The sequence below is a fragment of the Chlamydotis macqueenii genome, chromosome 3 (genome assembly GCF_036417535.1).
Source record: "Chlamydotis macqueenii isolate bChlMac1 chromosome 3, bChlMac1.mat, whole genome shotgun sequence".
Taxonomy (NCBI): Eukaryota; Metazoa; Chordata; class Aves; order Otidiformes; family Otididae; genus Chlamydotis; species Chlamydotis macqueenii.
The window spans coordinates 68,592,340-68,618,068 of record NC_141558.1 but is presented as its reverse complement, the minus strand read 5'-3'; the positions used below and the strand labels follow the sequence as shown (position 1 = coordinate 68,618,068).

The 25,729-nt window shown below is 36.4% G+C and overlaps 1 protein-coding gene across 18 annotated transcripts in view; it reads right to left on the bottom strand.

Annotated features, from left to right (window-relative positions):
* The window catches only part of NRXN1 (neurexin 1), a 747,071-nt gene that overhangs the window by 499,483 nt on the left and 221,859 nt on the right, over positions 1–25,729 (bottom strand). The gene's annotated exons all lie outside the window — the stretch shown is intronic.

Below are 25,729 nucleotides of genomic sequence, written 5' to 3'. Positions count from 1 at the left end.
TCAAATTTGCACATAACACCATGCTGGAGAGCAAGTTAACATGCATCAGTAAACAAATAGGTTCTTTTCCAGGATGTACGTTTACCAGTCTGCTTGCGCCATACAGGTTATTTTCTTAGTTTATCCTGAAGGTGACTAAGAATACAAAGAGCAGAAGCTAAGCCTTCAGTCTCATCAAAAAAGCAAGTATAACTTACATGGAAATTATGTTTTCCCCTTAAATCCTACAGATGAACACATATGCTGACCTCACACTACATGTGTACAGGGTTCAGAGCTATGTGAAGTCAGGATTTATTTGTTTAGCTAATAATAAGTGCTAGTAAAATTTCCAATGGAAAACTGCACATGTCACTTCAGCATGAAGGTATGAAAAGTTGAAGATGTCAAATGTCATCATCCTTGAGAATAAACTCAGTCTTCTAGAACACAGCTGCATACATTAGTCTATGATACCAGCAGTACAAACCCCAAACATATATATATAAATACATAGATAAGGGAAATAACAGTTTGAATTTAAAAGAGAACAGTGAATGACAAAGCATGCAAAAAGTAGGTATGAGAACATATCTTTTTGAAAAGTCCCTGGGCATATCTGCCTTTCATTGCTCCATGTCATCTGCTTACAACCCACTGCAGCAGACTGTACATTAACACTGATGCTATATATTTGCAATGCTTCTCTTTAGATAGCAGAGCACAGTAAGTTCAGATAGTACTGCAAAGTAATTTCAGATAGAACTCCAGACAGTGATTGCATTTTGGCTTAACTTTACTTTGCAATAAGAACATTAAAAATTATTGGTCTACATTTATTCTGAAGTGCTGTCTCACAGATTTGATGCGGAATTCTTCAGATTTTTTTGTTTTGTGGCAACAGCCAAATCATACTAGACTATTACATCAAAAAAAAAAACCCCACAAAGTGACTGTTTATCTAATACGGTCTGTATACAGCCCAAAGCAGGCTTCAGTGGTATCTTGCCTCAAATGAAAGAAATTAGAGTTTTTTAACAGGAAATTCACAGTTAGATTTCACAATTTAAGCCTATTTTGTAATAAACTTTTAAAAAAAATTAAAAATCACCTCCCTGAGTGTCCTTGACAATGCTTTTCCCTGCCTGAAGGTAATGCCTCTGTGATAATGTAACGCCTCTTACAGAATACAAAATCAAACAAAAAATCCCAGTCTCCATTTTCAGATTAGCAATGTAAGCAGTTGATCACACACAGCACACAGACTGCTTCCCGTATTGACCATTCATCACACACAATAAACATGCAGTAGGAGCTAGGTATCATAACGTGCTACATCCTAACCAGACTTCTGTAGGGCTGTAATATCTAGATAGCTGGACAAATCCAGTCACCTTTCTGAGCAGAAACACATAAAGAGATTGTCAGGCATATTATGAGTGCAAGTGGTTGCACAGTGAGAAAGTTCCAACATAACTGGTGTCTCATCCTCCCAGTTTCAGGTGAACAAGAGATTTATTTTTTTCTTTTTAACTTGAAATTCCATTCTGGACAAAAATTACATTATTAGAGGTTCTTTGACTAATGCTTACTATGGAGAGAAATGCAGTTAAAAGTAAGTCTTGTATTTTATCACCACTTTTATCCAGCATAAAATTGTGACACTTCAGACAACTGTTACCATTTGTTGAACTTGATTGAGATATGAGCTAGATTCCACATGCATTACTATTGTAGTTTAACCCTGCTTGGGGCCAAGCTATGCAGCCTCTCACTCGCTCCCCCCATCCTCCAAGGGAATAGGGGAAAGACGCGTGATAACATAACAAAAAGGCTCAAAGTTTGTGACAAGGGCATGGCGAGATCATTGAAGTTACCATTACAGGCAAAACAGACTCCACTTAGGGAAAACTATTTATTTATTATTGTCAATAAAACCAAAGCAGAATAATGAGGAAGAGAATAAAACCAACTTCCTCCCACTCCTCCCAGGCTTAACTTTATATTAAATTATCTCTACCTCCTTCCCCCTCTGAGCAGCATGAGGGAATGGTCAGTTAAAGTCAGTTCATCACACATTGCTTTCCACCTCTCCTTCCTCCTTGGGGGAAGAACTCCTCACATTTCTCCCCTGCTCCAGGGGGGTTCCCTCCAACGGGCTACAGTCCTTCATGAACTGCTCCAGCGTGGGGTCCTTTTCCATGCAGTCCCTCAGGAGCCAGCTGCCCCAGCTGGCCACAGCCTCCTTCAGGCATCCACCTGCCCCAATGTGGGGTCCTCCATGGGCTGCAGGGGGACAGCCTGCTCCACCATGGGCCACACCACAGGCTGCAGAGGAGTCTCTGCTGGGACAAACATTACTCCTCCTCCTTCATTGACCTTGGCATCTGTGGCTGTTCTTCTCAAAAAATCCTTCACAACCAGCTCAGGCAGACACCTCTCAGGATCTCTTCACATCTCCGCTCTTCACTTCTTGTGGCCGGGCTGGGCCGAGTCAGGCCTAGACAGCCACCTGGCGGGAGTCCAGAGGGTGAGGGCCACAAGGCTCATGCCTCTCCCTCTCTGCTTCTTCACTACTACTTTTTAAAAAAAATATTTTTCCTCTCCTTAAATACATTATCACAGAGGCGTTATCAGGGTCCATTCTGCCCCAAATTAGCTCAGCCCTGGCCATCAGCGGGTCTGCCCTAGACCTAGCCGAGTCCACCAGATAAAGGGGAAACTCCTAGCAGCTTCTTGCAGAAGCTGCCACTGTAGCCCCACTACTAAACAAAACCAACACAATGACTGAGACCAAAAAATAGCCTATTTAATCTGTACAAAAGTCCTTAGTTTTTACCTTTGACATTACCAATAGAGAAGCAAGACAACATCTCTTTATCCTATTTATAACCTTTTCTAGTCTACCAGGAACAGCATGATCAAGAGACACTGCAGCTTTCACTAGGGACACAGAGGAATTGCTGTATCCATTTTCCAGGTCTTAAACCTTCCAAATCAGTCCTGCATGTAGAACAACACTACAGTGATAGCAACATGTCCTAGACCCTGACATATTTCCATAAAGGAGGAAAACCTTGGCTCATTCTACATAAAGAGTTTACAAACAATGCATTTTCTAGGGTTTGAAAGCACTGAGCACCAGACAGACTGCATGAATAACATGCACCTCATTTAATGAATGTTTAATAAATGCATTAAATGCTCAAGACTAAATTTATTTGGTACAGATGCTTACTGCAAAGACACACTAAACAAGTATGAGTAACTGCAATGGACAGATAATAAAACTTAAATGCAGCAACTTGGTATGTGTAGTTTTGACCCATGTATTAAATGTTGTAACAGAAAAAGTCAAAGGACATAAATAAATCAATGTGCAAAGTGTTTATGTATACATATTATGCACTGTAAACTACTTCTGTAAAGCCATATCATTCACAATGACATGAAAACGTACAGGAGTGAAAATGCATGTCAGGCATATATTTATTTTTTTTTTTAATTATACCTAAAGAAAGGCCTGAAGAAGCAAACAGGAGTACTCATTGAAGCAAAATTATAACTTTGGACTGTAAATAGAGCTCCAGTTTTACACAGGCTTGAAAAAGCCTTTAGGGTTGTGTTGGGTTGACCTTGGCCAGCTGTCAGACACCCTCCCCATTGCTCTCTTACTCCCCCGCCCTCAACAGGACAGGGGAAGAAAATAAGATGAAAAAGCTCATGGGTCAAAATAGAGATAGGGAATTCTCTTACCGATTACCATCACAGGCCAAACAGGGAAAACTGAACTTGGTGAAAACTAATTTATTGCAATTAAAATAGTTTTGGATGGTAAGAAACCAAATTTAAAACACTTCCCTATTCCTGCCTTTTCCCCAGGCTCAACTTCATTCCTATTACTCCTTAATTTCCAACTCCTCCACTTCTCCCCACCCTGCCCTAAGCAGCAAAGGGGGATGACAGCTGTGGTCAGTCCAAAACAGTTCTTCCCCACAGCTCCTTCTTCCTCCTCACGCTTTTCTCTTGGCCCAGTGTGGGAACTTCCCATGGCTGCAGTCCTTCAGGATGAACCTGCTCCTGTATGGGCTCTGCACAGTCCACAGATCCTTCAGGAAATCTCCACCCCCTCCAGCGTGGGGTCCTCGACGGGCTGCAGTGCAGATACCTGCTCCCCCATGGTCTCATCTCCTCTCCAGAGGCTGCTGGGGAATCTCTGCTCTGGCACCTGCAGCACCTTCTCCCCCCTCTCCTTCTCTCACTTCAGTGCTCACAGGGCTGTTTCTCGCACTTTTTCCCTCGCTACTCACTGCTATTTTACCCTTTCCTACACACACTTTCCCAAAGGCATCCCACTCGTGGCTGAGAGGCTCACCTGTGCCCTGCGGTGGGTCTGTTGGAACCAGCTCTGTCTGGCACGGAGCAGCCCCAGCCTCTCCTCACAGAAGTCACCCCTCCAGCTCCCCACCCCCCTCATCCCAGGCTACCAACAACTTACCACAGATAACCAATATATAAAGGGTAACATTTTTGTGTGTATCACTCCATAACTAAGTATTCAAGATAAACTTTTTTACTTAATTGCATTTTCCTTGAGGGAGAAAAATAGAAGGCTAAATCAGCAACCATACACCTCTTCATTGCAGGAAAAAACCTCAAAACACAAAACTAAACAAAAAACTAGTCTGAGTTGTCATTGGAAAGATGAAATCAGCATCACTGTGACTGGAAAACATCTATTTCATATGGATCCCATTGGATGGCCATTTGGGAAAACCAGTAACAGTAAACTCTGAACTCTTCTTCTGCAGCATCTTTGTTAACCAATGCCATGCACCCCCGCAGTGCAGGCACTTTTAATTTTTGAACTCTTTCCCATTCCTTTTGGCTTCCATAATAAAGTCTGTGATACTCAATAATGTCAAAGAACTGTCATTAACTGATACGTTTACTGCTCTTCATACAAGGTACCTAAACAAGTGTTAGATATGCTGTAGTTCTTCCCTCCATATTACCATGCCATCACTCTGGCATGTGAGCTAATCAAAATCAATTTGCATATGAAGCTTCCCCCAGTTGGGGCATCTCTGGGAAGAATTCATGAATCTGATGTTTAATTTAATTACTAACTTCAGCAACAAAACTGCACAGAAAGTTTGAATCTGAAGTGCTGGGAGTGGAGTGCTTTTTTTTTTTAAGTTATGCCGAAGCATTCAGTTTTTAAACAAATTACTTAGTTTGCATCAAACTAGCATTCATTTGTTTAAAAATTTACTTTAAACTGAAAAAAAAAAAAAGGGCCAAAACTGAGCATGCCATTTTACTTCAGAAAAATACTTTGATTGTAAAACCTGAACACTGTAGGGAAAAAAAAAAACAACACTTTAATTCCATTCCTTTCCTGCCAAACTAACTTTATGGCTCACCTGTCAAACTGAAAGTGTCCTTTATTTGCTTTCTTGTATTGTAGGACTGAGTTTCACACATTCCGTCTTCAGAATTCATTGCAATGCTATGATAAAGACCCTGATTGCAATGGTACTGCATTGCAAAGCAGTACCAGGACTCCATGAGGGCAGGATACCAATGCATTAAACTACTGACATTGATCAGGTAGATAACTGGGAGAGGTTCTGATCTGACAGAGAGGTTCTGATGCTTGTGGGCTGCAGAGTCAGGAGATGAACCCTCTTGCTCTGTGAGGTTCAAGACATCATCCTCCAAACTTCCAGTTGTGCAATTATGGGCATTCTGACTTAATGGCATCATTCCTGATCCGATTGACTCCATTTCATCCATTTTCTTTGTCATCTAAGATTTTGGTAATTACAGACCCTTAAGAGGCTTATGGAAGGGCAGCTCACAGAGTAGGCACAGGGACAGCCAGAAGCTCAGATGTCACATCTTGCGACTCCGGCAATCTCAAAATCTCATTTCTGAAGATAAATTAAAACTTTACCAATAACTCCCCCAGGAAAGCTCCAGCCATAGGCACAGCAGCATTTCCCTTTTTCTCAGTAGTTACTATGTTTTCATTAAAACTAACTAAATTGAGATTTCTGATGCAAATAGCTTTTAGGAAGTTAAGGCTGAAAACACTGAAATGATTCAGCAACATTTTGATATATTAGGAAATTAACTTCTGGTATTAATAGTTAAAAACTTTTGACTTTTGTTCTGAATAGTTTCACTGCTAGGGAAAAAAAAAAAAAGTGTCTGACAGGTTACAGGGCTTGACTGAGCAGCTAATGAGATAGTTTGCATACTCAACTAGATAGCAATCTCATTTTCCAGTAGGTTCTGCCTGCTAAGAACTACAATACTTTTCCACAGGCATTTGACAACTGAAAATATACTACTTGGCATTACAGAAGAATGAATTCTGAAAACTACTGGCTTCAAATGATTGAAGGGAGATTAACTGCATAGTATCTTCTCACATTAAGTGTCTCAACAAAACTAAGTATTTCCTTATCATTTGAAGATATATCCAAGATATATCCAATATCAAATAATATTACTACAATATTCTTAGTTTGTTGCTACCTTCCCTCCCTTCAAATAATTTCTGCATTATGTGCAGTTTATCCAAACTATCTCCATAGTTCTCCAGTCCTTTGGAGTAATGCATTCCTTACAAAAAGTTAAAATTCCCTTTTTTGATTACTCAGATATATTTGCCCTCAATATGGCATTGACATTTCAAAAATGATTAGACACTGCAACTGCAATGCTGCCTTGCCATGCCTGGCTATGAAACAGGAAGACAGAAGGTAAAACAGTCACAGTTCTGCTGCTGTATGGTTTCAGTGTAGGCTAGCAAAAATTCAGAAAACCCAAGAATAAGTAATCAGGTTACAAAACTTTGTGTTGTCTCACTGAAAAACAGAGACATTTCTAGCAGACATACAGCAGGAGCACATACAAGTCAAAATGATTTGTTGATTAGACGCAGGACAGAAAAGCCATAAAATAATACTGGTAACCACCCCAGTGTTGACTCTCTAACATCAAGTAGATGTACTATCTTACTCTTGATATGAAAGTATATATTTAGAATGGATAGACTGAAAAAAATTTATATGAAATAGTCAAACATTTCATATAAAAAGCAGTTATAATCTACTGTTACACTTCATACCACAACTTTAGTTGATTTTAAAAGTGAAGAATAGGCTTTATTAATAACCAATTGTGTACGCTGCTGGTTGTTTATTTTTTCAAATTATTAGTTAATGACACTTCGAGAAATCATTAAAAATGCATGGCAGTCATTCTAGCCAGTATGAAGTGTTGCACTTCATTTAATGACTTAAATATAATTACCTGTATAGAAAAGCACAAGATAATACGAACACCAATAACTGAATTTAACATGTTTTTATTCTGAATGTTGAATACTGTAAGTTATCATATATTATAGCAGTTACAATCCTGAGTAACGGGATATGCATACATACAGAAAGACACAATCTATGTGCGTCACAGAAAGGATTCAGACAAGAAGCATGTCTTATTAAAGCACCCACTAGTGCAGAAAGGGTATATTTCCTATTTTACTACTTAGAATTTGCCCTGTTCCCCACTGAAGTCAACAACAGTTTTAATATTCACTTCTTTGGAGGTTCACTTAAGTCCTTAGAATCTGATCAAATGTCCTGAAGAAACACTTCCACAAGTCTTCACAGATTTTACAATCCTACATAAGCACTACATTAAGCTTTACAGCATGTCTAGCCTCCTCCCCAGCAATATTTAATCATAAAATAGGTCTGGTTGTTTCCATAATAATTTGATCATCTGTCCATGCCTGATTTAAATCACAGGCATATGATTGGATGCTCTGGTCTTATTAGGTACTAACAATAATGGGATCATAGACTAGACGAATAAAATTGTCCATAGAGAGTAAGTCAAAGCTCTTTATTGATAACTGCAATGTTTCTTTACAGAAGAAGAAATCAAAAGTCTTAAAACAAGTTTATTAACTACATTTCAAGGACCTATGTGATGTGACACACCAATCTATTATTATACAAACTGAATTTAGGAGAGTGCTATCAATTTAGTTGTCTACCAACCAAAATAATTATTTTCAAAGAACAAATAAGCTGATACCAGTGATGCTCTATTTCTAAGAGTCAAGTTCTTTCTGTAACATCTTCAAAATATTAAATATGAACTGAATAAATAAATTATGTCAAATCAGAGTCTAGTATGTTCCCAAATGTACTGTTCTGTGCTCCATTTCATGACAATTTAAAATTCAAACATTTATCCATTACACCATCTTCTTATTTATGAAGTCTTTCAGAAAGCAAAGCAACCAGCGAAAACTACACCAAAACAGCATGTAGACAAAACCATTAACAAGGACAACTAATACAATAAAACAAGACAGCCTGAACTGCTATTTCTGTAGTAAACATCAAGAATTGGAAGCTTTGCAGTAACATCAAACTAATGGCTTGCCATTATATACAAAGAGTATCTCCCTTGTACAACGTGTGTACCATTAAACCTAGAATGGTCTCAGGATGTATCACACATGAGGCTTCTCAGTATACTGCTCTTGTTGAAGGCCAGTGTATACCTGTTAGTAATAGATGATTTACTGATCTTAAGATGTAAAACTATAGAGACTATAAAGTATTTCTCCAAATTTTATACCTGAATTTGACCTTAATTTGTTTTCCAGTTACACAGAACAGGCTTACTGGATTGCATACATAAACAAACCAGGCAGGCAAAAAAAAAAAAAAAAAAAATCTCATTATTACTGCCTGCTTAACAAATTTAAGACAAGTATGAAACCAACAAAACTGATGGAATTATGATAAAACCTAAGAACTTATTATTTCAAATGGAGTACTTTATCAGTTAGGGTTGATTTCATTTTTAAAAGTATTGTTGCTGTATACTATCAGTTTTCTATTCCTATCTCACGCAAATATTTTTTTTGTAAAGAAGAATCTCTCTCCCATTCTTTCTTCCCTTTCTTACATTCTTTTGTTCCTTTCCAGCAACTGTTCTTCTTACCCTTTAAACAAATCTTCATAGAAAATACCAAGGCAGTAATTTGTGAAAAAAATTAGATTAATTATTCCAAATCCATAACTAGGAAATATACACCTGTTTCTTTCCTTCCCTTCCCTCTTTTTTTTTTTCCCCTCCTCGCCCCCTCCTCCATGTCACGTAAATACAGTCCCCTGGCTCCTTCCTTATTAATATGGCATACGCTGAAGAGGATGCAGCAGGCTGGAACAGATTATCTAGCAGGAACTGAAATTGCTGTACTTGAACACCTCGTTTGTCAGCATAGCCAGAAATGCATTGCGCAATCCATTGTTGTAACATTTAAGCCAACTTTGAGTAAGAAAAAAATTAAGTCTTTATTACACATAAATCAGCAAATAAGGAGAGTCACACTCATCGGCTGTTAAAAGCAAAGAGCTACACTGTGAATGGGAACTTTTAGTCTGAAAACAGCTGCTATTGTTACAGAAAGATGAAGACACAGTATCAGAAAAACAGTAGTTACCAACTCCACAAAGCATTCTAAAATAAATTTTAATTTTAGTAGTCACATTACACTGCCTTCTTCCTCCATTATTAGGGAGTAAGTCCATTGATATAATTACGGCTAGCCTAACACGAGAACAAAACATTTAAGACCATGAGCAACTTATTCTGAAGGAGTCAGGAATCATTTCTCAAGGGTTCCTTATTATTCTTCTTAGATTACTCTTTCGCAGAAAAAGTCTGTACAAGTGTCTATTGATTCCAAAGATCCAGAGAGCTGGCGAACCATCTCAAACTCTTCTCCAGGAGAAAATGCTGCACTCAAAAAGATGGCAAGGGAAGTCAGTCTTTGGTCAGTTGTTCTAATAACAAATTTGGGCTACCATAGTCTCTGTTTATTGAAGTCCACTCTCAGTACATGGTTTATCTCAAAAAAAACACTACACCTGTGCAAAGCCTCAAAGTCTACACTACTTATTTCCAACATACAAGTAAAACTTGTATACGTTTAAGTAAAATAAAGTGCAAAGTAAAATTCCACCTGACAAGAAGAATTTAACAGCAGAAATTATACAAAGTCATGTATAATATGTTGCCATAGCAGAGGAGACACTTGGAAAACTTTTCTAGCTCCTGTTTTATTTTACACACAATCATTAAATTAGTTACCAATTACAAGAAGTACAAACTCGCGCAATGTAAGCCTCTGATCCCTCCCCATCATCTCAGATTAAAATAAAATGATGATAGATGCCACTCATGACAAATGACTTACAGGGAACACTAGATAAGTGATAAATTACTCCATTTTGCTAAATAGCTCTTTTAATTCATTTCCAAAATGGCTAGACCATGCAATTTCCTCACTAATTTTCAGTTCCTTTTATTTAATCATACAGAGTACGCACTTCAAAAGCAAATTTGCAATTGGGGAGGGAGAGTAAAGTCAGCAGTAGTTTTTAGGAACAATGCCATCTTAGTGTACATTAAATACTAGCCTGCTAGAAGGTAAAACTAAGCGGAACTTTTTCCTATGATCAGTCATATCACTAAAAAGCAGATTATAAAATCCTGCAGATTATATCATAGCGAATGTCTTTCATATAATCACTCAAACCCCCAAAGTTTGACATCATAATTTTAAAGGTATTCTTATTAAATTAATAATAAACTGCAAAATGTTAAATATATTTAACTCTCCTGCATCGACAGAGAAGAAATTACTTTCACTCAACATACTTGTTGCCTTAAAACTCCATGAAAGATTTTGGTCAGATGTTGGGAAACCAGACTAGCATTATACTGACAAATAAATACAGGCTTGAGTTACTCTGCCAAGGTAAAAGCTGTGCTGAACAATTTACCAAAGGCCTTTTCCAGGCCTCGAGGCTCGTACTGACTTTGCAGCTAAACTGCAAAATACAGGTTTTCAGCTTTCAAAGGATCAGAAGCACAGAGGCTTTCGATACCAGATTGCTTAGAGAAAGCAGAGTTGGTAGAAAAACTAACATTACAATAGTAAAAATCATGTTTTTAATTTTTGTCTCTGTAACTATAAAACTTCCACAAACACAAGTTTTAAAATGAATCTGGTCTGAGTGATGACACAGGAAAGGTAAAGTTCTTCTGCCCCCTCCTGAGCTGGCTCTCTTCTTCCTGCATTTTGTGCAGTGGAGAGTTGCACAAAAACTAAGTGCAGGTGTTCTGCAAAAACTGAAAGCAGGCTGTGTGTCAGATAAAAAAAAAAAAAAACAACCCAAAAATCCAACTTCTGGTTTGTTCTTTGGACAAGGCACTACCACCTTACCCTTACTGAAGGTTTTCCCAGAAGACTTGCATTAATTTTTCATTATAATAAGTAGAAATGTGGATTAGGAGAGGAAGAAATACTTAAGATTGCTTTGAATTTGTTGGTATTATATTTAACATAGATTTCAAATGAGAGAATAAGGAAGAAAATAGTCCCAAACTAACATATCACACAAATTTATCATAATATATAGAAACAGTTAACTAGTTAAATTACCTGACAAATAACATGTCCAATGCTAATGACAAACTTTGAAACATCAACTGAACACCTCTGCTTTGGCACCACACAGCACTACGGGATTAGTGCAGCACGTCCTGGGATTTGGATGCAATAAAAAACCACCACCAATTTTCTGGTCCTAATTAACTCCTGTTAAAAGAAGCCATGCATAACAATAAGTTTTCCAGAGATGCAGAGGGAGTGCCACTGCAATGGTATTATGTGCATAATGAGCCATTCTTTAAAACGAGTTTTGCACTACTATCAGAGAGGTACTAAAAGAACATGTAGCATTTGTCTCAGTAATAAGAACCACAGCAATGACTTGCGAAAGCAAAACCAAAACAAAAACCTTCTAGAGGATATTATATACAACTGTCCCACTTTTTTAATCTGTGCCTAAGATTGCATCATTGAAGGAATATCTACATATAAACACTGGGAAAAAGTCTGTGGGATCTCTGTGTTAGTCTTTAAAACGTGTTTGGAAGAAGCTATTTACAACTCTCAGTCTTCCTATAAACATCGGAAATTAAATATGAAAACAATTTTTTTACCACATTTTCCAGCCCACAGAGGATACCATCATCCAATAAAGATATTTTCTCTCACATTTAAAACAAACATTTTCAAGTTACTGAGTATATAAGGAATATATTCTATGAAAGAATCCTACAGCACCAAAGGAGATCTGAAAAGCTGAAGTCTTAACTGAAGCAATCTGCAGTGTGAAATAACGAGCAGAGATGTGCTTGTGGTCTATCGCTACCTGCTAGAAATTTTTGATCTAAACAAGCAATTCTTGATATCCCATTACAATCCTTTCTTTTTAAAGAAAGTTAAATGAACTATTAGGTTAGCTACAAGCATTAAAATAACTTTTTATTTTGCTTTGGTTTTTTTAAACAAAATTAAAAAATTAAGTTCTGCATATATATGAACCTCAAAATTTTTCAAAGACACACAGAATATTAGCCAAAAATACTATTTGAGCTTCATAATCTTAATTCACTGTCACATAGATAATATTTTATCCAAAACTGGTTTTTTTTGTTTGTTTGTTTTTAATAAAGCCTTCTATATGAGGAGCACCAACAGGAGAAATACATGTCACCTTCTGATTTATTTTGTATTCCGTTTGGTACCTCATTCCCAGAGTTGCCTTCAGCCACCATCAGTAACCAGATCTTAAGTGTCCAAATGAGCTACAGGCTCAGAAAGCTCTTTCATCTCTTTCCACATCTGCGGACTTCACCTCTAAATACATAATGAATTTTGATATATTCTGTCCAATGAATAATCAAAAATAGACCCCAAAATATCGCTATATGCGCCTTCGCTTAATTTTCAGGCTATATAAGATAATTATTTACAATGAAACAATGAGATCTTTACTAACTGTCTGTAGTAGCTTCTTTGAAATCTACAATGTTTTTGAAAGTTAAAAAGACTCATCATTCTAAAGCAACTAAAAATGGCTTTAGATTAGACACCAAATCTTGGAAAAATTTCTGGTTTGTGAAAGAATATACTGTTTTGTTTTTCCCTTTTTTCATTATTAGAAACCAAAGTAAAAGTTAGAAATAATTTAGAAAATATTAAGAAATATTTTTTTTTTTCTGAAAGAGGGCAAAGGTAGAAGAATTTCTTATTTAGTGAGTAAAATAACACTGCTATTTTAAACTGGTTTGTTTTTAACAATTGCTATTGAAATCTAATATTTAATAAACTTAAGTAAAAATTCAGATAACCCTTCTCAAGTGTTAAATTGTCTAATGATCACTACACTGAGTAATGAAGATTGTTTTTAATTTCCTTTTATGAATGTAGTTGATGGACAAAACTAAGGACAACATACAAACATTTAAGTGAAAAGCATGGCACAGATACTTCTTGATTTAGGGTAAGAACATTACTTTCTGGAAAAAAGAATCACATTTATCTAGATTTAAAAAAGACACAGAAAGCATGTGTTTTAGAATGGAGACAAATCGAATATTATTAGTAACTATTTATATAACAATAGTGACTCATGTCAAGGTCATGGCCATAAAGACAGCTGAACAGTCTGTATCTTACAGAGAAAAACAGCCATAGGTATTTACACAGAACTGCAACCACCTGCATATGTATTGTAAGAAACACTTGAGGGCAAATCCAGCGTACTTGTACATAATCACAAAATGATTATTTCAAAATCCACATAAAACACTCAAATGGCTTCCCAACACACAAAAAAAAACCCTTGATAGTTATGATAGTGCCATTAGAATACAATCTTAAGATTATGATATACCTTCCCTTGAGGCAGTTGGACGTATTACTTAATTTTTCCTTTTTTTTTTTTTTTCCTGTTGTTTCAGTGCTGCCCTCCACTCCTCTCTTCCCTCTGCCTTTGTTTTTCTCCTTCAGAGACCGTTCTTATTGCACAGTAATTCCTGCTGAGAGCCAAAGGTAGGCTAAGCTGTGTGCTGCTCAGAGTTCTCACTAATCAGCGGCCACTAGAAATGCCCAATCACATCTGAAGATCAGAATATGCCTTAGTAACAAAAACAAACGAAAACACCAACAAAAGAAACCCAACAAACCAAAAAACCACAAATAACCCACAACTCTATGTCCATTCTGTGTGCAGCAGCCAGACATTAAAAAAAAAAAAAAAAAAAAAAAGAAGTGAGGACATGTTAAGAATATAGGTAAAAGGCCAACTGAGTTCAAAGTAATTTAACACATTTTATCTTGGAAAAGATACTAAACTCTGATGAAATCTACGGAAGGCTGACAGATGATACTATATACTGGTGTACTGTAGCTGTTTATTTTTTCCTGTCTGGCATGCTAGGACTGGTTTTACTAGATTTAGGAGTTATTCTAGTACTGGAGGACTAGTAAGTGTATTGGTGTTATCGTTTGTTCTTAAACTAGCACTCACTTTCCAGGACAATAAACAAGAACTCAAACCAACTATTTTGGCAATAGTTTGATAGGATACAGCTGCTATAATCGTTCTCCTCTCTACCCTCAACAAAATTTAGGTCATGATATTTTAGGACATAGGAGTTATTTGGTAAAGAGCTCTGTAGATGTAAGCAAGGGCCTTCGTCTGAAGACTATAACACCAGAGTTTTGTGTAAATAACAACCACAGACATTCACATAGTAATTTCACGTGACTGTCTCAAAAATCGGCTTTACCCGATTACAAACATAAAAGTATGTAAGCATTTTTTTTTAACTAATGAACACAGATAGCTATCAATGTAATTTACATTAAATTATAATGGACAAGCAGCAGCTACTTAATAAATAGTGATTTTTAGGAAACAAATATTACTGAAACAAGCACTCTAATCTGTTTCAGAACTCAGTCATTGTCACTGCAAAGCCTCTTTGTGAAACAAGTCTGCTACAGGGGTCCTGATTCTGAGTGTGAAACAACTTAAACACATAGTAAGAGATCAGTGCAATATTAAAGCTCTTAAATCTGTTCTACACTTTTTTCCGCAATTGCCTAAAGCTTACCCCCATAACGTGATAAAGGAGGAGAAGACAATTTAAGGAAACTTGATGAATACATTAAGAAGTTTCAAGTAACAAATGTAAGTCTTCCTATATTAAAGAGAAGACAACTCCATCACCTCCTCCTATTCTTTACAACATGTACCAGAACTTGAAAAGATGTACTCACTAACAGAGTTTAATTATGTTCCAACATACTATCAGTAAGCTATATCAAAATAAGCCTTTCAAGACCTACTCTTTATACCTTTTTTTTTTATATGTGGCTTTTAAGTGTTAAGTAGGTTTCTTGGCCTGATTATATATTTTAAATTGTATTTAACAATATGCACTGATTTATATTCAGCTATGAATATCTAAAATAGGTATGTCTAAATTTACCTTTAAAGGACCATTTTAGGCACGCATTGTAAAAATAGAAAAGATTTCTAACTATCACAAAGTTTCATTATCGAACCTGAGAAAATCCAAGAAAACTCCTGCAAGTGGCAAAATAATCAGTTATATACATTACGCACTTAATTTTTTGAAGACTGTTTCATTAATTCAGTATTACCTACTAATCTTTTATTTTTTGTAGAAGTTATAAGACTTTGAAACTACTTGATAAGGAGGCCTCCCTACTGAGATTATCAACAGTCTTTTTATAGAAGCCTGCAGTAACACTGTAAAAGTAAAAGAAGATTAGCAGAGTATAAAAATAATTGGACTCTAGTGCTGTCTTGACATTTTAGAGTAAAGATTTGCTGTTGTGTCTGGGCCAAGTTATCTGCTGGTAAATTCCACTGAAGACAGCACAGTTACACCATGGATAATTCATCCTATTCTTTATGCAATAACTATGCCTAAGAAGGCAAGAGACTTACAGTGTGATAGATAATTTGACATATTTGCATCATTACATGCATCTAACATAAAATTTAAAATCTCATTTCTCAGGTGATGAAAATGGTAGAAGGAAGATACAGACAGAAAGAGTGACACTGTCAAACATTAGCTTATCTTAGACAAGTTCTACTTGTTAGCATCTAATGTTTCTAAAATAACTCACCAACATATTTCAATATTTATTATTGTTGCACAGGAGCTTGGTCTTATTTACAGCCCCATGCCCTATGGACATGAAGAAAAAAACAAAGTAATCGTCCAAAGAACACTTACATAAAAATACAACTGAAAAAAAAAAAATTATCTTATACAGGACAATCAAAAGAGAAGGTGAGATACTCTACTGTCAGGCATAATACATAGTTTTCAGATTTAGCTACTCTTCCTTTTTCAACAATCTAATCTGCATGCAAGGTCTAACGTTTCTCTACCTATCAAAGCACGAAGACTGGGTTCACTACTAAAACTCCACTGAACTACTGGCCGGAGTGGGCAGAGGAAGAAGCAGAGACTGTAACCTTGTAGAGAAATACCAAGCGTTTCAGTAACTGACATCTATTCTCTACAGATATCCACCTCTTAACAAATGAGGAAAAGGAACGCAAGACTGAAGCCTATGTGCACGATAGCAGAAGCCGCAGGTTCTTTCCTCCTGCACAATTTGAAAACAACTGTTATTCCCACACAAAACTACACAGGAGTCAGGAGTATAACTGGATTGACTATTTGAACACAAAAAAAACCCTGGAGTGTAAGAAAAATTCTATGCAAACTCTAGGTATAATAAATCCTCCTCCATTGCCCTCAAAAGAAATAAGATAAATTTTTGTTCTTCCCTATAGCATAAGAAAAACTGAAAATTTGCTTCAAATCATAATTTGAATACAAATACTCTTACTAGCCACCTCCACTCTTTTCCTCTTCGTCCATGTCTCATGGGTCCCCTATAATTACTGCTCAGCTGTTTAGACAGATAGCCCCAGAGGCCAGTTAGGTCTTACATTTACTACATTAGGAAAATGCTATGGTGCAGTAGCCAGAGTAACAGAATCACTATACATTCAGAAAATGTTTGCACTATGAGTTGTATAAGCTAGTAATTCAACCTTCTTCTCCAACCTAGCATTTTCTTTGGATTCCTGAATACAGTTTCGCTTTTCTGAAGTCTCTTCATTTTATAGCACCATGGGAAAATAAGTAAAGCCCTTCACATATAATACACAAGACATTTGATTCTGAGTACATGCCACTAGACTTCTAAAGCCATTTGATGACTACTCTGGATACCTTCAAATTAGTTAAAATTAAAGAGTTCTTCATAAAACACACTAGCATTCATCACTGAAACATTAGGTCAGTTATTACATTCATGAAATTATTTAAACCTTTCTGAACTTCCAGGGAAGAAAAGGCATTACTGCATCTGTCAATCAAGAAAGTGTTCTGTAATTGTTATCTATACTTCTCGCCAAGGCTCCAACTCTCTACTGATTCACTAAGAGTTTTGATTGCAATCCCTATAGTATTCAGTTTTGGTACTAATAAGAAGCTGTATTTAAAGTATATTAGAATCCCGCCTCTGAGTACTATTGTCAAGGTAATATTATAACTCACTATTGAAGTGAAAGAGTGGTATAATTGTAAATGGCTTAAAACAAAAGGTATATTCATCATTAAAATTCTGCTTAATTATCATTAAACAAGAAATCTGCAGATTAGTTGTCTGCTCTTTCCTAAGTCTCTTCTACTTGTGTTTATTTTCAGTGTATTCATCAACTGAAATTTAGCCATAAAACACAATTTAACTCTAGGATAATTTGATTATTTTATTATTCAAGGATTATTTGTTTGTACATTAGTCTGGGGCTATGGAGACAGTACGCACGTTGAAGTATCTCCATTTCATAAGGAAAAGCAGGCAGCATTCACCAATCTGCTAGCCATGAAATTACAACGTTTGATGTATCCAAGGGCAGCTCATGCAGCTCTTGTTCTGTCTTGCTACATCCCTCTCAGTTATTTCCCTAGTCTTCCAATACAGAGTTAATAAGCAACTTTTCCATGCCACCATACAAGAAATAGTCCAATTGATTTAGGCAACTTTAGTCTCCCCATTTTTATTTTCTTCCCTCACCTTACACTCTTTGAACCTGTTTGTGCAGCCCCAAGCACAGCTGAACGACAGCCTTCACTGGCTTCTCAGAATAGTGTAATACAAACAACAGAGAATGTTTCTTCATTCATTCTGTTGGGTTTTTTCATCAAGACGATTCATATAGTGAATGACCCATTAAGTGACTAAATCCATTTACCCCCCAAAAAAGGGGATCATTCTCTTAACACTCTAGTAGTTTTGTAAAGTACCACCCCTTACAGCACAGTAAATTCCACCCGAACTACTGCATCTTGTGCTCACTCATTACAGTCCAGTGCTTTGGATGTTTTTTCCTATAGTCACAACTGACCATAGACAACAAACTATGAACCAAAAAACCCCAAATCCCTAAGTGGGCAGACACAGGATGATTCTGTATTTTGGCTCCTATACACCTCCTACAGCTTTCTCTCAATAAATGAGTTGTAACTTGAGTAGCGTCCCAATTCTGCTATATCTTTTATTGTTAGAACAAAACCAATTATAAACTGCTCCCAACAAAGCTAAATCTTTTCCACATTTTTCTTAAAACACACTGCTCGTTTCTGATACACTTAAATTTAACTCAGTCTCTGTAGACCTCCCAGTTCCTTGAATGTACACAGATGAATGCAGAAAGATTAAACATTTTCTTACTGTGCCCTACAACGATGTGCTGAAACTTTAATTATTATGTTAATTCAAGCATTGGGCCCAGTGGATTTATTATATCCCAGAAGCTAATATAATCTACTCTGAAGTGAGACGTGGGCATTAGCTGCATCTAAGTATTCTATCTACAAATATTCAGGCAGAGTAACAAAAGACTATGCACTAAATAAAATATTCTTAAAATCTAATCCTACTTTTGGAGCATTTTCAAGTAGATGAGTAGTTCCTCAGAAAAATACTGAAACTATGGCTGCCTGTAGGAGAAAAAGCTTGTGTCTTGGCCAAACACTATTACCCCAAATTCAGTCTTTTGAAGTGAGACTGGTATTTATTAGACAAAGATCTTTACTATACTTGTTGGGACTCCACATCTTATACATATACACACCATTGTAGGTTGACATTTGGGGAAAAAACCTCAACATTTTTTTTTCCACTGCAGGACAGGACCAGTAGTTGCCACACTATATTAGGAATCAGATCAAAAATATTCAATCCTAGAAATAGTGCATTTAGAATAAACATAGCTTATTATTAATGAGAAGAAATTTTCCAAGTCTTGATGGTTTAAAGGACCAGCACTAGAAGAAATATCACTGAGGTTTAACCTTTTTCCTGATAGACAGTATAAGTGTTTCTGATCAGCTGTCCCTCACACCTAATTGCTAGTTAGTTTTGTATCATTCATCTAGAAAAAACATCTGCTTTTTTTTTAATCTCCAGACTCAGCTAATAATTTCCTTATTTTCCTTTAGTAATATGACTGACATAAATGACACTCAAGTTTTAGATAGTTTAGAGGAAAAAAAAGTGAAGAACCTCGATGGGATGAATTTGTAAGACACTGGTAAAACCACTAGAACTTTGCTGACTACACAAACCTTTTTTTAGGCAACAGAGCTGGAGGTAGCTTATTAGTTTTACTTTTCCTTGGTTTGCTACATCAGAGTATTTTCTATTCAAGTATCACAAAAGCACCTGTGTTGTAATTAGGAGCAATGGGACTTTCATCAAGGGAAAGTTAAAAAAATGTTGAATATAATAAAGGCAAGCAGGAATTAATGCAAGCTTTCAAGCTTTAAGCCAGTGATTTTGTCCTGTACTCATTTCTGATTTTATGTTTTAATTGCTTACTATCATATTGCCTTGATAACCATCACAAAGACAATTCCATAATTACCAGATATCAACCTTTATGTTCTGAAAAGAAAACAAAAATACAAAAGAATTCTTTTATCAATAATTTCTGAAGTCGATGTAAATAAATTGGGCTAAAAGCTTTCAAGTTGAGAAAACGATAAAGCCCATGGATAATTCAAGTATATTTTTGTATTATTTCTAAGCAATGTGGTCACAAGAATATTTGTTTCCTGCATTACTTTTAACATCTCCCCAACAGCAAATCCACATTCAAAGGATTGTCACACATTTCTACTTTACTCAAGTCTTATTCTTAACAATCCGTCCACGATACAGGCAGCACAAACCCCACATGAAAATAACAGGCTTATTAAAGCACAGCTCTAACACTACGTCATAGTTCAGCCCCGATCGGGACCAGACTACGCAGTCTCTCTCTCACTCCCCCCACCCTCCAGTGGAACAGAAGGGAGAATTGGTAAATGAAACAACAACAAAAAAATACCCAGCAAAAACACGTGGGTTGAGACTGAACAGAAAAGTAAATTTAACAGCAATAACAGAAGAAAACAAAACAGTGATGGAATACAAATACAGTATAATGGCTTACAACAAAGCTCCACACCTAGTTTCTTCCAAGTAGCAGGAGGCTCCCCTTAGCACCCTCCTCACTTATACACTGAGCATGATGTGTCGGAAGGGATGGAATAGCCCTTTGGCTAATTTGGGTAAATTAACCCCAGCTGTTAGCTAATTAGTTAATTATCCCAGTCATACTGGGCTACCAGCTCCAGTTCTCCACTCAGCTCAGGTGAATATTAACTCTATCCTAGCCAGAACCAGGACACACTAACCTGTTGGTTTGGTGTTTTTTTCCTCCTTACATTCTTCAAGATCTGAACTAGATCACACTACAAGGATAATCTTTATAATTTACAGAATTCTTACACTTTAATTTGTTATATGAATGCAATGTAATCCCCATTTGTATCTGTAAGTATATACACCAATGTAGATGTATATTTATATATAGTTTATAAACAAGGAAGACTTTCTTAATACATTTTAATTAACTCTGTTGCTCCATTCACATTTCAGTAATTTTTTAGATGCCTAAATTAAAAAAAAAAAGCATTTTAAAATATCCTTTTTAGAATACACAAGCTCATCTAGTATAACTTCTTCCTTAAAAAGCTATGGTTGTTTTTTCTTCTTGTTCAAAAATAAATCCCGCAGGCCTTTGCAGTATATACAAGGTACAGTCAGGAAGATGTATTGGAAAGTCTTTTATGATTATTTTAAACATACAGACATAGCAAATTCAGTACTGATTATTATAAACAAATGTTAAAATTATACATCTTCATTATTTTTGCAATAACATGCACCACAGAGGGGCTTATTAAGTAAAGGTCAATTACTCCAAGTTACATAAACATAACAGAACAGTGGAAAATGTGTGACTATTAATCTTGTAGTACTAAATTTTCTCAGTTAAGTATTTTGTTGTAACGAAAAGGTAACTTAAGCAAAATATTAATTATACCACAAATGAAGCAACTCAGTTATCTATTGCCCTTGAGTCTGACAACTCAATGCAAAAAAAAAAAAAAAACCTGCTCTGATGTGAATTGTACGAGAAAATACAGCCCTGTCTTAAAAGTTGTTGGATGTATCCCAGTATACAGATTCCATAGCAAATAGATGATTAGCCAGTATTACTTGAGGTTTATAAGCCATCACAATTGCATATGATTCTAGAGAAGAAAAAAAAAAAAACCAAAAAAAAAAGAGAGGGCCTCAGTTAGACCCCTTGGAGATGAGCTTAATACTTTTCAATCAGTGAGCTAAAATTACTAGAACACAAAGGAATACAAAAAGCTTCATTCAGTGAAACTACTGTTCAAAAATAAATGAATCATCCTGGCAGGAAGAAATAAATTTGTATCATATTACAGAAAACTCAGAGTTGAATTTTTCCTTTCTCAATTGTATCATCTCAAAAACATAAATACATATTTCTAATTTCATCATGTAAGATGTTCTAGAGTATTAGTACATTTCTGTATTAGCTACAACCATTTCACATAATTCTATTGGACAGTATTATGCTCACATACTTCTCAGAGCCAGACCCCAAACTTTAATTGGCATTCCTAAGCTTAGGGGTGCCATCCTTCACAAGGGGTTGTGAAATTCAGCATAACTGATATCTTAATGAACTAAATTCTTAAGCATTCCTCATAGCTGATACATTGTGTTATTCTACTTTATTCAGGGCAATAGTTGAGCAATTGTCTGAGGAAAGGAAGACTGGCTGGAATTTGGTTAGATGCTTAAATTTACTCCAAAATTTATCTGAACCTTTAACCAATAAAGAAAGCATGAACAGCTTTACTTAGTCCTCCACTACACACGCTTTTGTTTCTCTTTCTTTCTACTAGCTGTATATGTAGTTCTCACTCATTTTCCAAAAATCTCACCACAGGATGCCAAAGCCTGCAAAGTCATTCAAGAAATTTCAATTATAAACAAGTAATTGGCTCAGAGGAAAAAATCCCACCACACTGGCATGCTTGTCGTCGAGGCCTTTAAAAAATGCAGAATAATCACATACTTCTATGCTATATCCTGTCAGTCAATGCACTTCATATAAAGGTCTTAGAAATGTATCTCTTATATTATAATGGTCCCTAGAACAAGCTGCTAATTATTTTGGGGTTGTATTTTAAAAGACATCCAGTATATTGTTATAAGCTCTTTATTGAAGCTCTGTAAGATGAAAGGATGTTCATTTTAGCCTATGCTTTATAAAATCCTTTGTATTTTTGATCCTAGTTTCAAGAACTTTAAGATTTGTATGGCAGTAATGTCCAGTGCTGGCAGTATAGAGAGACACAAAAGGACATCACCTCACCTAAGCAAAATGCCTAATCACGCTTCTGAATTCTGCAGTTAGTGATCCTGCAGCCCCTATGTTGTGTCTTAAGTACATGTACATCAATGCAGAGTTTGTTTCTGAATATTAGACCTGCATTTATCTTCTTACTGAGCAGAAAGATGTGAAATACTAAATGCAAGAACATTCTAGTCATATGATAGTTGTAGCACTACCATGCATATACAAACTTTTATATGTTAATATTTTGAAGGTGACAAGTATAGAATCATAGAATGGTTAGAGTTGGAAGGGACCTTCAAAGGTCATCTAGTCCAACCCCTCTGCAAGGAGCAGGGACATCCCCAACTAGATCACGTTGCTCAGAGCATCATCCAGCTTGGCCTTGAACATTTCTGGGGATGGGGCATCTACCACCTCTCTGGGCAACCTGTAACAGTGTTCCACAATCCTCATTGTAAAAAATGTTTTTCCTAATATCCAATCTAAATCTACCTCCCTCTATTTTAAAACTATTACCCCTAGTCCTGTCACAACAGGCCCTACTGAACAGTCTCTCCTTGTCTTTCCTGTAGGCCCACTTGAGGTACTGGAAGACTGCTATAAGGTCTCCCTGGAGCCTCCTCTTCTCCAGGCTGAACAGCCCCAACTCTCTCAGCCTGTCCTCACAAGAGAGGTGCTCTAGCCCTCTGATTGTCTTTGTGGCCCTCCTCTGGACCCTCTCCAACAGCTCCCTGTCCTTATGTAGGGGGCTCCAGAACTGGACACAATACTCCAGGTGAGATCTCATGAGAGCAGAGCAGCAGTATCACCTCCCTCGACCTGCTGGCCACACTCCTCTTGATGCAGCCCAGGACGTAGTTGGCTTTCTGGGCTGCAAGGGCGCATTGCCGGCTCATGTTGAGCTTCTTGTCCACCAGCACTCCCAAGTCCTTCTCCTCAGGGTTGGTCTCTATCCATTTTCAGCTCAGCTGAAAATGTGCCTGGGATTGCCACAACCCACATTTAATCACCCTGCTCACTGGAAAAGCACTATTCTTATATTAAAAAACCATGTAAATTGAACCAATTTATGAAGGTATGTTTTGGTAAATTATCAATCCTGAAATAGTTAATCCCTGGAGATTTTAGTATTTCTTTTTATGTTACATTATAACTAGTTATTATAAGAGCAGATGGAAACATACTGAAGGGGCAGTTGCATGCCACACCACATCTTCTGGTCCTATTTACTTAATAATCCAGACTTGGGACCCATCTGGACTTCCTGGAGTTACACATTTCAGTCCACGCCGCCAGAATTATTTTCTCATTATAAGTTGAGAGGGAGGACAGGAGATTTTGTATGCCTAGTTCTCAACCAGTTGAATCTCCCACCTAGACTCAGTCACTCAGAGATTTCCAGATCTCAGAGTTCAGACACACAGTCCAGAGCTTATATGTAAAATGTAAGTCGTATGGAAATAATATTTTCTACTGTCTTTTTTTTTTTTTGGCCTCAATATCCTGAGATATCCTACATGTAGCAGAAGCACTAAACTTAAGAAGTGAATTCAGACCTGGTAATTTATTCTCAGCACTTTGCATTTCAGTTAGATTTGAAAATGACAAGCTGTTGGTCCAATTTTTGTCAACATGTTTTTAATTAGTTCTGAATTTATGACAATTAAAGCTCACAGTTGCTTTTAAAATGAAGTTACTGGATGTGCCTTAATTCGTTTTCATTGCTCAGCAATGTGTGCATTTTAATTCACCATGGAAATATTCCATCCTCTCTGCTTTCTGCAGGGAAGGCACTACCATCAGTGCTATCATCATTTTTTTCCTGTGAAACTTATTGACTAGAAAATAGACTGAAAACAACTCTTGGGAATGCTGGCCATGCTCCACATTTGACTGGCTCCATCTGTGTCTCAGCTGAGTCAAAAGACCACAATGCATTCCAAGTCTTTTGGGAGAGAAGGAAAAAAAAAAAGAAAGAAAGAAACAAAGAAAGAAATATTGTACTATAATACTGATTTTGTATTACTTGTGTCTGCAGATGCAGTTTTGCTTTTAGGCAAGTCATACCTATTATTTATTATTTTAAGGCTGTGTACAGCACAAAAAAATAAAAGCTGTAATTCAGTTAAACAATAAGACACTGCACAAAAGTAAATTGGCACTCCTCAAACTTTTTTTGGAGGCAGGGAGAAGAGGACTGAAGTATGTCACCCTAATGAAGAAATAATTTTGGCAAGTTCTTAGGGTCTTAATAATAAAAGAGAAATTCACATTATTAGAAGAGCAAGGTTTGATCTCGCATGCCCCAACCACATTTCTTATCCCTTGCATTCATTTTCCAGCAGGAAAGTAATTTTCTCTTCACAGGTCCTCTGTGAATTTGTATTGTTCATGCACCATTTCTTCTATGAATGGCTGATCTACACTTTCATGAGCATCTGCAGATTACATGTCTTAATCTGAAATTGCAGCGGAATATTCTTCCAGTAGAGTGCTTTTAAAAATAAAAAAAAAAATAAAAAAATTGGTAACAGTTGTTCAAATTAATAATAGAGAAGATGGAAGTCTAATAACAGAGGTACAGTATGAAAATCTGTTTTCTACTAAAGCATTTCCTCCGCTTTTTAACTTGCTATGGGTTTGGTTTTTTTTAAATTAAGCTTTGTACATTGTAACAGTAAAACAAGAACTAAACAGAACTTTTAAAATAATTCAGATATTCTAGTTAGCAGAAATACCATATTTATGATAGGCTATTGCTATTCTATTTTAAATTTTAACATAAAAAATATCCTTGCTTTAATAGCTAGTTACAATTACTAAATAATAGAGAAAACTGAATGAATTCCCCAGAGCCCAATGGTATCTCCATGCTTTAAAAAAAAAAAGTTATCATAAATGAATACCTAACAAATTATGGGGAAAAAAATCAAATACACATT